This window comes from Herpailurus yagouaroundi, unplaced genomic scaffold (assembly GCF_014898765.1).
Source record: "Herpailurus yagouaroundi ecotype Mexico unplaced genomic scaffold, PumYag 255, whole genome shotgun sequence".
NCBI classification, from domain to species: Eukaryota; Metazoa; Chordata; class Mammalia; order Carnivora; family Felidae; genus Herpailurus; species Herpailurus yagouaroundi.
The window spans coordinates 1,093,040-1,109,843 of record NW_024412472.1 but is presented as its reverse complement, the minus strand read 5'-3'; the positions used below and the strand labels follow the sequence as shown (position 1 = coordinate 1,109,843).

Genomic DNA, 16,804 nt, shown 5'->3' with positions numbered 1-16,804 from the left:
CAAGACAAGGAAAGATGATCTTGGCTCATCTACAGAAAAATCTTGTGTGTAGCTGATGAAGGTGAACACAGATGTGAAAGTCATCAGGAGACCTGTGCCATAAGAGCGCTTCTGTTTAAACAGACATAGAAAGAGCCATCTTGGCCTCTTCCTTTTTTAGTTCATAGCTCAATGAAAGGACAAACATCGGTTCTTCATGCAAGCCAAAACAAAACAAAGCAAACAAACAAACAAACAAGCCAGAATGTGGGAAACCACCACACACAAATGTTCCCTCTGATCTATTTGTTCCACAGCCCATTTAAAGATATAACTGGATCTTGGATGGTTGGGCAAAGCACCGTCAGTTGTTCTCACTGTTTATTTACTCACAGGTATATTGTCAGCACTCATAGTCTATGCAGGTCCTCTGCAAAGGCATTTGGTCACCTTGTGCCATATTTCCTTCATTTTTATACCATAGATGATGGGGTTGAGCACTGAGGGTAGAAGAAGGTAGAGATTGGCAAGGAGAACACGAGCATGAGGTGGGATATTGTGACCAATGCGGTGCATGAGAGATGAAAAGAGTGCAGGAACATAAGTGACAAGAATGACAAAGAGGTGAGCTGAACAGGTGTTGAGAGCTTTATAGGTAGCATCTTGAGAGTTGAGACAAACCACAGCCTGAAGAATGAAGCCATAAGAGAAGCCAATGAGCAGCAGATCAAGTCCCACCACTAGCAGAATCACAAAGAGCCCATAGATATGGTTAGGTCTGGTATGGTTACAAGCCATTTTCACCAAAGCCATGTGGTCACAGTAGGTATGAGGAATGACCATGTGGCAGAATGTCAACCTTTGAAGTAGAAGTGGCATGGGTAGGATAAGAATCACACCCTTTCCAGAGCCATCAGTCCCAGGCATCCAACTAAGGAATGGCTCAGAATTGTGTTGTAGTGTAACGGCTCACATACAGCCACAAAGCGGTCAAAGGCCATTGCGACAAGTAAGGCTGATCATACCACAGATGTTCCATGGATGAAAAACATCTGGGTGAAACAGGCATTGGCAGCTATATCCCCATCATTGAACCAGAAGAGGCAAAGGAACTTGGGCAATAGAGCCAGAGTAGATATGAGGCCAGCTACCATCAGCAAGGCCAGGAGCAGGTACATTGGGATGTGAAATGTGGGCTCTGTGGCCACCAGAAAGAGAATAGCACCATTGACAATGAGGACAGCCAAGAACATGGAGGAGAAAGGAATAAATAACCACAAGTGCTGTGACTCTAAGCCTGGTATGCCCATCAAAGTGAAGTTTGGGATGCTGGAATGGTTGAAGATTAGCATCATAGATACTGTTGGTGGTTAAGTGAAATTTAGACATCTGTCAATGAGACGTGCATGGTGGTTGTTTTTTTTGTTTGTTTGTTTGTTTGTTTGTTTGTTTGTTTGTTTTACCAGTTTGGCTTTTAATGACTTGCTGAGATGGGAAAGATGGAAAAATATCTCTCTGGGGAAATGGAGTCTTCATTCTGGCTTCAGATCTATCTCTAAACATCTATATTGTTTTCACACTCATTTCTTTGTGAGGTGAGCCTCAGTCTTCTTTTCTGGATAGAGGATGTTGTAGTGGACCTTTCCTCTCACCTGTCCCAGTTCAGCAACTCTACACTTCAAACAATTTTTCTGGACTTCTGAGTTAGAAAAGGAGAAAATATTTTTATTCTTGATTAAAGGATGAACATTTTTGATACAAGACCCATGATCATATCATTGGGAAGCTTCCTAGTTAGAGAAGAAATATACTTACTCACCCCTTGTTGTAAAAGGGCTTAGCTGTTGGGGGAAATTTCCTTTGAGTTTCTTTGCTCTCACGTGTTGTCCATCTTCCAGGAATCCACTCTCTGGTTATGATCCTGTTTCTCCTTCTGGGTCTCTTTGCTTTTCAGACATGTGAAAGATATATTGTTCGAATAAGAACACCATCAGATGGTTGCTTCCCACTAGCTCCCATCAATGCACTTGATGGACAGTCCTTTGCAGTTTTTTTTGTATGAATTGTGCATATTTATTTCTTTTCAACTAGCCCTCATTCATGTATAGATTGAATTGCCTTTAACCATGAGGGATTTACTTCAAATCAGCCCACTGTCCTCTTTCATTCTTCAGTTCCTATCATGAATTAGCTGAATTTCTCTTTCCTTCCAAAGACCTTCCATAGACACTCTAAGCAATAAAGCAAGAACCCCTTTCACAAATACCTGCCTGTACTGTATCTATTTTTTTTTTCATCTTCCACATGTTTTCCATTTCATGTATTTTTCAGGTCATGCAAATCCAATTTGTGCTTATAGCCACTACTCATAGTCCCACATTTTAGGGAACTTAATATTATCATGTAAAATATATTTAGAAAGTCCTCATAGCAGTTTCACTCATGGAGATGATTTATGATTCCTATAAGAAATAGGTATGCATATGTTTGCATTATGGTGGAAATTTGTCTTAAACTTAGCCTTCTAAAAGGAAGCTAACTTTTAAAAAACGTTTTATTTTATTTTGAGAGAGAGAGATATATATATATAGAGAGAGCACAAGCTGGGGAGAGGGGCAGAGGGAGAGAAAGACACTATTAAGCAGCCTCCATGCTCAGCACAGAGTTTGATGTGGGGCTCTATCCCATGACCCTGGGATCATGACCTGAGCCCAAATCAAGAGTCGAACGCTCAACTGACTGAACCATCTAGGCTCTCCAGAAGCTAATTTTTATAATAGAGGTGTGTGTGTGGTGGGGGGAGGGGAAGACAACCGGGACCAATAACACAAAGTGAAGAATCTTTGCCCAAATAAAGTTAACACTGTCACTAGCATTTTGTAGAATGTACTAGATGGAATAGTCCTCCTTGGAAAGTAGTGATAGAGGGTGTAACTTAAAAGGACTTTGCACTCTTGCCCGTGCAGACCCTGACAACAGCTAGTTCTGATACAATCAAGCAACATCCCAGATGGGGTTTGCTGAAGAGAGTCTGTAGATCCTGTACAATTCAAGGAGAAGAGGTTAAGATGAAAACAGAGACATTTATCTAGTCATAAGGCTAGGAGCTTCTTAGTTGGAAGTCCATGGTAGAGGATAAATCCTGAGAATTATTTGTGTCACTAATACTATCACAGGTTATTATTTTTATTACACAATTCAGGGGAATGCCTGGATACTTAAGGTACTCCTTTAGAAGATATGATTCCAGAAATACACGTCTCAGGTTATCTGCAGTGTTGTTGAAATGCACTCTGCACTTAAGCTCTGTACCACAAACCAGGACCGTCAGGACTTCCCTAAATGTAGTAGTAACACAATTAAATTTGCTTATACTAAGAATTTTGTGCATGATTTAAAAAACTATAGGCATGCCTCATTCTAATTCTCCTCCTAGGATTTGGTTCATTCATATTATCACTATTGTTTTTATACAATCAAATTTATACAAGTTGCATACATTTATACAATTTTATAAATTGGTTCATACAAACAAATACAAAAGATTAAAAATTTCCTTTGCTTTTCATATAGGTATCTGACCCTAACTGACTACTACAGTTAAAATGTTTATGATCTGACAGTTAAAACTCAGAGAACAACACCCTTTACAAATTATTCTTAGTCATACTTAGTTCAATTAAAATGTGACACTCAAAATCAATTTGTTAAATTTGCTACAAAAAGACTCCACAAAATTTATGTTGCTAGATTCTTCCACATTCTTGAAACTTGACTAGGTTTGGTTTTCTAAGTATTCAAAAGAGAGAATAACAGAGCATTAACTAGTGTCTATGTATTCCAGAGCTAATAAGACCCAGAGGCAGAATGAGAATGGAAATATGAAGAGAGAGGTGGGAGGTACCATTAAAGAGACAGAAGAATCTGAGGCACCTGAGTGGCTCAGTCGGTTCAGCGTCCAACTCTTGATTTCAGCTCAGGTCATGATCTCACAGTTTGTGGGATCAAACCCCGTGCAAGGTTCTGTACTGACAGCACAAAGTCTGCTTGGGATTCTCTCTTTCCCTCTCTCTCTGCCCCTCCTCTACTCTCTCTTTCTTTCTCTCTCAAAATGAACATTAAAACAATAAATTAGATCTGAACAAAATAATTAAATTCTATCTGAACATTCATTTCCCCCTCAGATACCTTCAGAACAAATCTCATCATAGTTCCCATTCCTGTTTTCTATTGTCATCTTAAGCCAACTTAGCCTTCGCAGTCAGTCTTTATGATCAGAATTTCAATTACCAAATAGTTATGACATCTCCTAATTATATTCAGCTTCCTACCTACTCATCACTTCCCAAATCTTTACACTGTACTTTTTGGAATTTATAGATTATTGTCAAAAACTTTCCTTTTTTTGAAAATTCACTTTAGTTTCTTCTTCTAACAGAAACCAGACTATGTTCTGAGCACATTACATTCTGTGCAGCCACATTAAATGGAAGCTGTTTTTATAAGTTTTGTTGTTCACAGACTATAGAGTCTGAAAATGAGGAATGTGTTAGAGCCCTATTATTCCTCATTGTACTTTCTAGATCTTTGTCTTTCCACTTGAAAAATACAGGCCCTTTTGAAATTCAGGCTGCCTTTCCCTACTACCTTTCCCTACTCTCTTAGCAATTACCTATTATACCTTCAGCCTCCTTCCCTATCAAGTTATGTTTTGTACCTTTCTTACTGCCTTTCCCTCTGTTACTACTTCTGCCATAATGATTGCCTATAATTGGTTCATATAGACAAGCTGATAAAAAGCTCAGTCTTTTATTTCTTGATCTCAATTCTCAATGGTTGTTTTGTCTACACTACTTCAGCCATTCACAATATCATAAATAGAGCACTAGAATAGCCATCTTTAATATTTTAATGTTTTTGAGAGGGAGAGAGAGAGAGAGAGAGAGCAAGCAGGGAGGGGCAGAGAGAGAAAGGGAGAGAATCCTAAGCAGGCCCCATGCTCAGAATAGAGCCTGACACAGGGTTTGATCCCATGACCCTGAGATCATGACCTTAGCTAAAATCAAGAGTCAGATAGTTAACCAAGTGACCACCCAGCTGCCCCAAGAATAGCCATCTTTAAAATCTTGTTCTAAGGATCCATTCTCTTATACCTAAGCTTACATTTTTCCTGTTGACCCTCCCTAGTGCCTTCCACTTCTATAATCCTCTGATATTAGGCTTTCTAATCCATCGAAGCTACCATGTTTTCTTATCGCCATCTTACCTCCTCACACGTTAGAAAACACTTTCTATCACTATAATCACTCCCTTGTGCTTATATTCCACATCTTTGCGCTTATTCCCCTAATTGTACTAATATAATAAAAGACTAATCCTTGTTAAATCCAACTTGGTTTGGGGGCATCTGGGTGGCTCAGTCGGTTGAGTGATCAACTTTGGCTCAGGTCATGATCTCGCCGTCTGTGAGTTCAAGCCCCACATCGGGCTCTGTGCTGACAGCCAGGAGCCTGGAGCTTCAGATTCTGTGTCTCCCTCTCTCTCTGCCCCTCCCCCACTCATGCTCTGTCTCTCTCTCTCTGTCAAAAATGAATAGACATTAAACAAATAATCCAACTTGGTTTTATATCTATACCTGAGCAGCTGAACATGACTTCCAAAAAACACACAGCATGATCATTGATTCTGGTTTACACAGTCCTTAGATGAGTTCTCAGTATAGCCAGGCGGCCATAATGTATTTCTATTCATACTTCATCCCGTTAGACATTTTATTGCTTTTATTATTAATCTCCCAATATGCATACCTCCTTCCTCAAAATTCAGAAGATGATCTTTCTTTTTTGTAAGAAAAACAAGAAACCCAATGATACTTTACTCATCTTCCCACCACAAAATAGACTGCATTGGTGCCCATAGGTTGTGCCTTCCTATTACAGTGGATGTCTGCCTCATTCCTATTTAGAGTTTACTCATCTGCTTCTGAACTGAATCATACTTCCTTTCCCTCATGCAAAAACTTGTTCCTGCAATTGTACTCCTCTTTTGGGCAATGGACTTTCCCTTTTTCTAGTGAGACTTCTGACTATTGTCATTTACACCACCACCATTGTAGCCAATACACATTCTGTTTTCCTTTGGACCACTTAAATAACCTACTCACTGGTCTTTCTGCTTCCCTTTCACCTACATATTGTTTATTGTCTAATAAATTGCCTAAGAGAGTGGACCTATTATCTTTAAAAATATATAAACATGATATTACAATTCTGAAGAGCATCCTACTATATAAAGAATAAAATCAAAAGTCTTTGCCATGATGTACAAGGCACTCTGAAGTACTCCCATCATGCCTTGTGCCTTATTCATGACACTCATGATATACAAAGTGTCCTTCAGCCTCATATCACCTCTTTACCTTTAAGCTTCTACCACTCTCTCCCTTCACTCACATCACTCTTGGCCATTTTGCTCTTCTTTAAGCATGCTGAGTTTGCTTCTGCCTTAGAGCGTTTCCCCTTGCTGTTCCATCTCCCCACGCACCTTCAAATGACCCACTTCCTAACTTTATGTGTGTCTGTGAAAATATAATTGCTTCTTAAGCTTCTATTTTTGATCATACGAAACCACATACCACCACCTGAAACAGCCAGTTTTTCTTTCTCCCCCTGATACCTTCATACTCCATAGTCAAAAGAGTAGTTCACAGTCCTGGCTGCATATTAGAAACACCTGAGGAGTTTAAAATTTTCCAGTAGTTAGAAAGCTTAGGTATATTTAAGTGATAGCAGGAAATTCAGTGTGACCTTTATGTCAAGTGCATGGAATTCTGGAGACAATGTCAGAAGCGGACCCATGAGTAACAGTTCCTTTTGCTTAAAATGTTTTCCACATTGCTTTCTTCTTTGCTTGACAAAACACCTATCTTCACTTCTCTGCTCTTGCCCATGGCATGAATCTGCCTATATCTGTGTTCTATTGCATAGCACTTCAACTAAGTTTCCTTTCCTTAAGCAATTCCGCTCATTTAACGTGCATTTATTAAGTACTCACTATGAACCAGGATTTGTATATCAGCTCTATTTTGTCATATCTGACAATGTTTCTGCATTATTTCAAAACCATCTAATTCTTGAATCTTTAGTCCCTCATCTTCTACATCCTCTGTAAACTTGCTCAATTTGCAGAAATGAGGCAGTATTTTCAGATATCTGAGGTAGAAGTTGCTGTGTGGCTAACAAATTAATGCCAGTTAAATAGAATTAGTGGGGGCTACAGATAGAAAGCATTTAGGGAAAAGAATCCAACTGAAAGAAGAGGTGGGATACCTTTAAAGGATTAAAATCAGAACCTACCTAGAAATGCTCTACTACATTCTTCTTATCCCTCTTCTCTTCTGATAACCAGAGCCTCATTATTTGAAGTCACAAATTAAATCTGCCTATTTCATGTTTTATGGCACACTACTTTTGCTTTTTTGCTGAGCTGATTTTAGCTACTAGCAAGGGTCTCCCTGCCCCCACTGGCTCTCCTTGAAATTACTCCCAGGAAACACATATAAGCTTTCTTGTTGCAGTGGACCAACACTCTTACACTATATAAGGGAAGTTTTCGACTGTGTGATTTCATCACCCAAAAACTCAGGGCACAAATATGACTCTCCAGAAGTCAAGGAAAAAGGAAAAGGAAAAAGAAGTAACTCATTAGGGGATCCCATTGGGCCTGGTACTTGAAGAACAACAGGACCTAAAGAGGGGTTCTCAGAGGAAAAGGGACAATTTTGATCACTCCCAGTTTTCATGTAATAATGGTATTATGTGATTTCCCTCTGTTTGGTGGATGCCTATAGATATAGCTTTAATCCTGTCATGGGGACTTTTGAATAAAGTCATGCTTCAAATAGATAATAGTCTATACTCCTCACGCAAAACAATTAATACTCAGGTACCCCTGGGCCATTATAAGAGGAGCACAAAGTACTGATTTAGCCAATGATAATTTCCTATCAAAAGAGAATAGGGGTGCCTGGGTGGCTCAGTCGATTAAGGATCCAACTTTAGCTCAGGTCATGATCTCACTGTTCATGAGTTCAAGCCCTGCATCAGGCTCTGTGCTGACTGCTCAGAGCCTGGAGACTGCTTGGGATTCTGTGTTTCCCTCTCTGTCTTCATCTCCCCTGCTTACACGTGCTCTCTCTCTCTCTCAAAAATAAATAAACTTTAAAAAAAGTTAAAAAAAAAGAGAGAACAGAATTCTCTAAATGGACACTAACTTTGGAAGACACAAAGAGAGTCATTTTATATTCAAATGCCTCTATAATAAATTTCTCTGTATAAATACCATCGAAAAGAATACAGCAATTGTTCTCAAGCTTTCAAAGGGCTTTAAAAAATATAGATAGCTGAGTTTCATCACTAATATTTCTGATTTAGTAGGTCCAGGGTGGTACCCAATAATTTGCCTGTCTAGCAAGTCCCCAGGTAATATTGATACTACTGTCCTGAGAACCTTACCTTGAGAAGCACTGGGTTAATGTATGGTCAGTTGTGTTCCAGGAATTGCACATGGGGAATATTTATGAATTTTATCTGATAACACGTTCATGGTTAGTTGCAGCTAATCATAGATACTCTTGCAAACTCAAGATTTCACGTTTCAAAAATGTAAGTCTTCGGGGCGTCTGGGTGGCACATTTGGTTAAGCGTCCGACTTCAGCCAGGTCACGATCTCGCGGTCCGGGAGTTCGAGCCCCGCGTCAGGCTCTGGGCTGATGGCTCGGAGCCTGGAGCCTGTTTCCGATTCTGTGTCTCCCTCTCTCTCTGCCCCTCCCCCGTTCATGCTCTGTCTCTCTCTGTCCCAAAAATAAAAATAAAAAACGTTGAAAAAAAAATTAAAAAAAAAATGTAAGTCTTCACATTTGTCTAGTTGTGTTTCTTCCCACTTCTGTCAAAATAGGGAAAGCTTTTGGAGATGCTTTTACCCTAAAAACCTAGATCCCTTAGAAAAATTAGATTTTTTCAATTAAACTATCTTCCTCTTAGATAAAGATGCTAAGTAATACTGGTTTTCATTCTGAGATGTTGATGGCATGGTTTTAATTCTTTGGGAAATCTAGATGGTAAGGAGAAAATGTTGCTCTTTTTGTATTAATGTGTACTTTGCTCTAGGGTAGTGGTTCTATCCCTCTCAAACCCAACATTACTTTAAGCAATTCTTAATTATGAAATTACCTGCATACACTGAAAAGCACTAAAATCTATATAATATCCCAACTGTAATACAATAGTTAGAAATAATTTGCAATAGGTATAACAATTGTATACATATTATGTGATACATACATATATGTGATAGGTATATGTATAATACATACATGTGTGTATAATCCGTTATATGTAATGGAGATAAATAATATGTCTTTTAATATGCAATATTCAAGCATAACAAGAAATAGAAATCTTGTGAAGTTAGAAGTTAGTCTCTGTAAATAGGACAGTTGTGTGAGGGAGAAAAATAATTTTCCCTTCACTGTACTTGGTTCTTGTTGAGCCACCTCTGAAATAAAAAGACTAACACAAGAAAAACAGAAGTTTGATAACATACATATCTCCTGTATACATGGGAAAGACAGGAAACTGAGTAACTCCCTGAAACGGCCCAAACAACCCATTGTCTTAAAATAACAGCTCCAACTAAAGACAAAAGATGTTGGGAGGAAGAGGAGAAGCCACAATGGGAGGTTATTAGGAAAAGCACAGTAACACAGGTAAGTTTTTGTTTGTTGTCTGTTTAAAAATGTTTATTTTTACATCATAAATGTAAAGAGAGAGAGAGAGAGACAGCACAAGCAGAGGGAGGGGCAGAGACAGAGGGAGATAGAGAATCCCAAGCAGCCTCTGTGGTGTCAGCATAGAGCCCTATGCAGGGTTCGAACTCACAAAATGTGAGATCGTGACCTGAGCAGAAACTAAGAGTCAGATGCTTAACTGACTGAGACACCCAGGCACCCCAAGATATTTTTGTTTTTTAAGTAAACTCTGCACCCAACATGGTGCTCTAACTCACAACCCCAAGATCAAGAGTCACATGCTCTACTGACTGATCCAGCCAGGTGCCACAAGGAGGATACAGTTTTTAATGAAGATTTAAATCATTGTCTTCTCCAATGATAGGAATTGCTAGTGATTGAGGCTCCTCCTTCTCTTCTAAGAAGGGAGAGGGAGATACCAGAACAAATGGAGATTTGCCTTACAAGTGTAAATGTCTCTTACAAAAGGGTACTTTTTATTCAATTTTCAGAGCTTTCCTTCTGTCTGCTGTTCCTTAAAAGTACTTAGGCTAAAATAATTCTTAAGACAAAGATATTTTGGAATGACAAATTCTGTTCCCCTTTAGTTGCAAACGCAGATGGATAGAGGTCAGTAGTGTAATGAACCCAAATACAATATACTTTATTACCATCAGTGACTATGGTTCTTGGCAAAGTCCTAAATAAATTAAGGTAGAACCAATTTTTAATTACTTCTTAGAAAAATTTGGTGAATATTTAAATTTTTTTTCAGTTTATTCATTTTTGAGAGACAGGGAGAGACCGAGCGTGGGTGGGGGACGAGCAGAGAGAGAGAGGGAGACACAGAATCTGAAGCAGGCTTCAGGCTCTGAGCTGTCAGCACAGACCCCGATGCCGGTTCGAACTTACTGACCACGAGACCATGGCCTGAGCTGACGTCAGATGATCAACCCACTGAGCTACCCAGGCATTCCTAATTTGGTGAATATTTAAAACATGCCTGACAGTGTGGGCTATTAGCCAGCAGTTAAGACTCCTTTACCCATCTGGATGTAATTTACTTTCCCAAGCCATTGACATGAGAATTGACAGTGACTTGCTTTGAACATTGAAATATTGGAAGATGTGATATGAACAGAGACCCTAAGTGTGTTTGTGCTGTTGGGCTTGGCTCTTTATGTGCTACCGATATATGCTGAGAAGAACATGACCCAGTTGGCCTCTCTCTCCTTAGCCTGGGCTCTAGGATGAAAACACTTGGAGTTGTCATGACTTGCCATGATTCAGTTCAAATCCTGGAACTAAGCTAACACAGTCTGCCTCATGTACCGAGCCATCCAACTGTGCCCAGTTAAGAATTTGCCTAACTGAAGTAGACTGAGATAGAATTCATGTTGTTATAAACTATATTAGTTTCCTGTGGCTACTGTAACAAATTATCACACACATGTAGAGTCAGGACAACACAAATCTGTTACTTTACAATTCTAGCAGTCAAGAATCTGAAAGGATCTCACTGGGTGAAAATCAAGATGTCAGCAGGTCTATATTTGTTCTGGAGGCTCTAAGAAAGAGTTTGTTTCCTTGATTTCTCCAGGTCCTAGATAACATTCTCATTTCTTCATTTTTAGTCTTCATCCTCCATTTTCATTCTTTTTTTTTAAATATGAAATTTATTGTCAAATTGGTTTCCATACAACAGCCAGTGCTCATCCCAACATCCCAAGGAGGAGGTGCGCACCTCAATGCCCATCACCCACTCCCCCCCCATCAACCCTCAGTTTATTGTTTTTTTTTTTTAACAGTTTTTTTTTTTACACCATTTATTCATTTTTGAAAGGCAGAGAGAGACAGAGAGCGAACGGGGGAAGGGGCAGAGAAAGAGGGAGACACAGAATCTGAAGCAGGCTCCAGGCTCTGGGCTGTCAGCACAGAGCCCGACGCGGGGCTCGAACTCACGGACCGCGAGATCTCGACCTGAGCCGAAGTCAGATGCTTAACCGACTGAGCCACCCAGGCGCCCCAGTTTATTCTGTTTTTAAGAGTCTCTTATGGTTTGGCTCCCTCCCTAACTTTTTTTTTTCCTTCCTCTCTCCCATAGTCTTTTGTTAAGTTTCTCAGGATCTGCATAAGAGTGAAAACATATGGTATCTGTCTTTCTCTGTATAACTTACCTCCCTTAGCATAACACTCTCCAGTTCCATCCACGTTGCTACAAAAGGCCATATTTCATTCTTTCTCATTGCCACATAGTATTCCATTGTGTATATAAACCACAATTTCTGTATCCATTCATCAGTTGATGGACATTTAGTCTCCTTCCATAACTTGACTATTGTTGAAAGTGCTGCTATAAACATTGGGGTACAAGTGCCCCTATGCATCAGCACTCCTGTATCCCTTGGGTAAATTCCTAGCAGTGTTATTGCTAGGTCATAGGGTAGATCTATTTTTAATTTTTTGAGGAACCTCCACACTGTTTTCCAGAATGGCTGCAACAGTTTGCATTTCCACCAACAGTGCAAGAGGGTTCCCATTTCTCCACATCCTCTCCAGCATCTGTAGTCTCCTGATTTGTTCATTTTAGCCACTCTATCTGGTGTGAGGTGGTATCTAAGTGTGGTTTTGATATGTATTTCCCTGATGAGGAGTGACGTTGAGCATCTTTTCATGTGCCTGTTGGCCATCTGGATGTCTTTTTAGAGAAGTGTTTATTCATGTCTTCTGCCCATTTCTTCACTGGATTGTTTTTCAGGTGTGGAGTTTGGTGAGTTCTTTATAGATTTTGGATACTAGCCCTTTGTCCGATATGTCATTTGCAAATATCTTTTCCGATTCCGTTGGTTGCCTTTAAGGTTTGATTCCTCCAGTTTCAAAGCCAGCAAGAGTAGATCCTTCTCACCATGTAATTTCTCTGGTTTTCTCTCTCTCTCTCTCTCTCTCTCTCTCTCTCTCTCTCTCTCTCTGGCTTCTTTCTAATTTACAAAGACCCTTTTGATTACACTGGGCTCACCTGAATAATCCAGGATAATCTCCTCATCTCCAGGTCAGCTATTGACAAAACTTAACTCCACCTACAACCTTAATTGTCCTTTAACATGTAGTCTAACTGATTCCAGGGATTAGGATGTGGACATTTTTAGGGGTGTGGGGCATTATTCTGCCTACCACATAAACCATTGAGTTTTGGGTTGCTTTGTTACGCGGCATTATCATGACAAAAGACATCCAAAGCTAATATAGTTTGTTTAGTATTTAAATTTTGTTCTAGATAATAATCAAGGGATTTTTATAGTTTCTCACTGTTAGAACTTCATCATCTCTGCTTTCAGTCCTCTTTCTCAACTGAGACTCAATTAATGATGTAATTTTAGCATATTTTCTCCTCACACACTTTGTTTCTTTAATAATTATGAACTGAGCTGTTAAAATGTATTGTCTGGCTTTGTAAGTGTGTTTAAACATAGAAGGCTTACTGTATAACCTTTTTCATGCAGTATTTTGCATAATGTAGCTCTGCATTCTATCTGTAACATACCATTCCATCCAATACTACTCTGGGATGAAAAAGAATGAAATCTTGCCATTTGCAACAGTGTGGATGGAACTGAAGCATATTATGCTACATGAAATAAGTCAGGAAAAGATAGGTATCATATGATTTCACTCATATATGGAATTTGAAAAACTTAACAGATGAACATAGGGAAAAGGAAGGAAAAATAAGATAAAAACAGAGGGAGGCAAACCATAAAAGGCTCTTAAATAAAGAGAACAAACAGAGTTTATGGGGGTTGGGGAATGGAGGGTGGGTTAAATGGGTGATGGGCATTAAGGAGGGCACTTTTCAGGATGAACACTGGGTGACATATGTAAGAGATGAATCACTGGGTTCTACTCCTGAAGCCAATACTACACTGTATGTTAACTAACTTGAGAATAAAAAAAATAAAAAAAATTAAAAATAAAATTGAAAAATAGTATGCCATCATTTTAAAGTAATGCAATTGTCTTAAATTTTCATGTGAATGTTTTAACTCTTGCTATCACAGATAAAAAAACATACATTTTATGTCTCCTTTTATAAGAGATTTTCTCCATTAGTGTCCTAATTGATCTGCCATAATATGCCTTTTGTGATAATAAATGAGTTACAGGTATGCCAAGCTATTGATCTCCTCAGTCATAATGGAAGCTGGGAATTGGGTAGAGGTGGGAGTAGGGTGGGAATGAGAGTGAGGTGAGAGTGGGGGTGGGAGTGAGGAGGTTAGTCATGGGGCAGAGGTAGGAATGGAACACTATTATGGAGGCTGGGCTGCTTCCAATTATGAGGGGCCTCATTCCTTTAAACCAAAGTGCTGTAACTTTTCTTTGAAGTTCTATGGTATTACAATGTTGAAATATTTTACAATATAATATGTATAAAGAAACAGAGTTGCTTTATTCAATCGTATGCATACTTTCACCTTTACTACATATTGTTAAATTTTTCTCCAAAATATTTCTGTTATTTTACACATCCACACACAACATTTGAGAGTGTTCATTTCCCTGTATTCTTACTAGCACTTGGTGTGGCTTATTTTTGCTAATCTGATGCATATGAAATGGCATCTATTTATTATTTACAGTTGCATTTTCCTTCTAAACTTATTAACTATATGAACTTTCTTTTTGTGTATTTTTCCTATTTTCTTAAATGGTTATTAGTCTCTAAAAGTTGATGTAGAGTTATACTTATTTTTTAAGTTTATTTATTTATTTTGAAAAGAGAGAGAGAGAGAGAGAAAGCAAGAATGAGCAGGGGTGGGGTGCCTGGGTGGCTCAGTCGGTTAAGCATCTGACTTCCTCTCAGGTCATGATCTCGCTCTTCGTGAGTTCGAACCCTTCATCGGGCTCTGTGCTGACAGCTCAGAGCCTGGAGTTTGCCTCAGATTCTGTGTCCCCCTCTCTCTCCACCCCACCCCTGCTTGTGCTCTATCTCTCTCTGTCTTTCAAAAATGAATAAACATAAAACAAAATTTTAAAAGAGTGAGCCGGGGAGGGGCAGGAAGAGAGGGAGAGAGAGAATCTCAAGCAGGCTCCTTGCTGTCAGCATAGAGCCTGATGCAGGGCCCAATCTCACAACCATGAGACCACAACCTGAGCTGAAATCAAGAGTCAGGTGCTCAATCAACTGAGACACTCAGGCTTCCCTAGAGTTATTTTTATTTTAAGTTTATAAATATATTGTCACTTTTATCTGTTTCAGTAGTTTTCTCCTAACCTATTGAATTCTATTATTCCATATTGTGCTAACATAAATTATGAAAAGAAGGGTCTCAACTGCTTAGTAGGAGCCAAGGCTGTCTGCCCCCAAGATGTATCACTTCAGCATGCAGATTATGTTGAACTAAAAATGATGAAAGCCTGGCAAACTCAAGAAGAAACTTTGACCTCCCCCCACAACTGCTTAAAAGAATTTAGGTAGAGGACCTGCTCCAGGGAGAGTTATCACTGTAGATTATAATTAAATAATAATATGAACTAGGTGTAGTAGATGGGGAGGAATCTAGCCAGGCCTGTTTGATCAAAGTTTTCTCTATGTCCTGCTGTTTCTGAATGGTCTAGCAAATCCTTGTTTATCAAATATTTACTTTCCATCTTCCTGTTGCATTCTTTTGCTTTTTAAGTCCCAGACCACTATCCTCTTCTAGTTCAGGATGACACATATACCTCATTTTGCCTGACTGTCTTTGGTATTTCATGTCTATTTCCCATACACACAAAATGAAATTTGATTTCTCTTATTAACCTGTCTCATGTTGATTTGATTCTTAGTTCAGCTAGCACAATCTTGAAAGACAAAGGAATTTCTTCCTCTCCTGCAGTGTCATTTATGATATATACATTTTTGTCTTACTGTTCTTAATACCCAGGGTCATCAAAATATAAGCCTGCAGTATTTTAAGAATTTAATCCATCTAGAATTTTTGTTGTCTATGGGTCATGAAATGGTCATATTCATTATGTTTTAAAATATATTAATAGCCAACTCTAACTACTGATTAGTACATCTTATCCTTTCTGATTATTAATGGAATAAATGTTAAACAAATGTGTGGGTCTGTTTCTGGGCTTTTCATTATTTTATAAATTGTTATTTAATAATTCTTAATATCTAGCAGGACAAGTGTCCTCAGCTTGCTACTGTAAACTTGGCTATTATATTTTTATTTTTCAATATAAATGTCAACGTTTGACAATTCCTACAGACTTTCTTTTGGAATTTTAACTGGGCTTACATCTAATTTATAGATTCATTTGAAGAGATTAAACATCTTTAGGGTATCAAGTCTTTCATCCAAGATCATGGTGTGATGTTCTTTTTAATCACATATTTAATTTGTCCTTTTCCTTTTCCCAAACCCTAACTTCCTGGAAGACATACATCAATAATACAATGAAATAAACATTGGTTTCTGTATCAGCCAAGTTTCAACAAGGAAAAAATCACTAGTAAGATTATAAATATAGAGATGTAGATATAGATATAGATGATATAGATATAGATATAGATAGATACAGATGCAGATATAGTTCTTTTCAGGAGAATGGCTTATTCAGTGCTTGGCCTGGCCCAGCAAGTTTGAAATCCATAAAGCAGATGGTCAGGCGTGGACTGAAACTATTTTCCACGGTACAAATCTCTCTTCCTTGTAGAAAGGCCTAAGCCCCCTTAAGACCTTCCAAGTGGTTAAGAAAAGCCCACTCAGGATAATTTCCCCTAACTTAAAGTCAACTTATTGGGGTGTATTACTACATCTATGAAATTCCATTGCAGTAGCACTTGTATGAGTGTTTGAATAGCTAGGACATGCATGTATACACCATGGCTGCTGCTTCCCTTCCATCTTCTTATGCTCACTAGAGACTAGGTCTAGTGGCCCACTCCATCTAGAAACATGTCAGAATGGGAAATCTGGGGAATTAGTTTAGCCTACCCAAGTTGATATACCACAGATCTATCATAGCCTCTACAGAATGCACCACCCA

At 38.8% G+C, this 16,804-nt stretch overlaps 1 pseudogene; it reads right to left on the bottom strand.

Annotated features, from left to right (window-relative positions):
• Positions 1–396: 396 nt before the first annotated feature.
• On the bottom strand, positions 397–1,331 carry LOC121021156 (putative olfactory receptor 52P1; annotated as a pseudogene).
• Between the last annotated feature and the right edge of the window lie 15,473 nt (positions 1,332–16,804).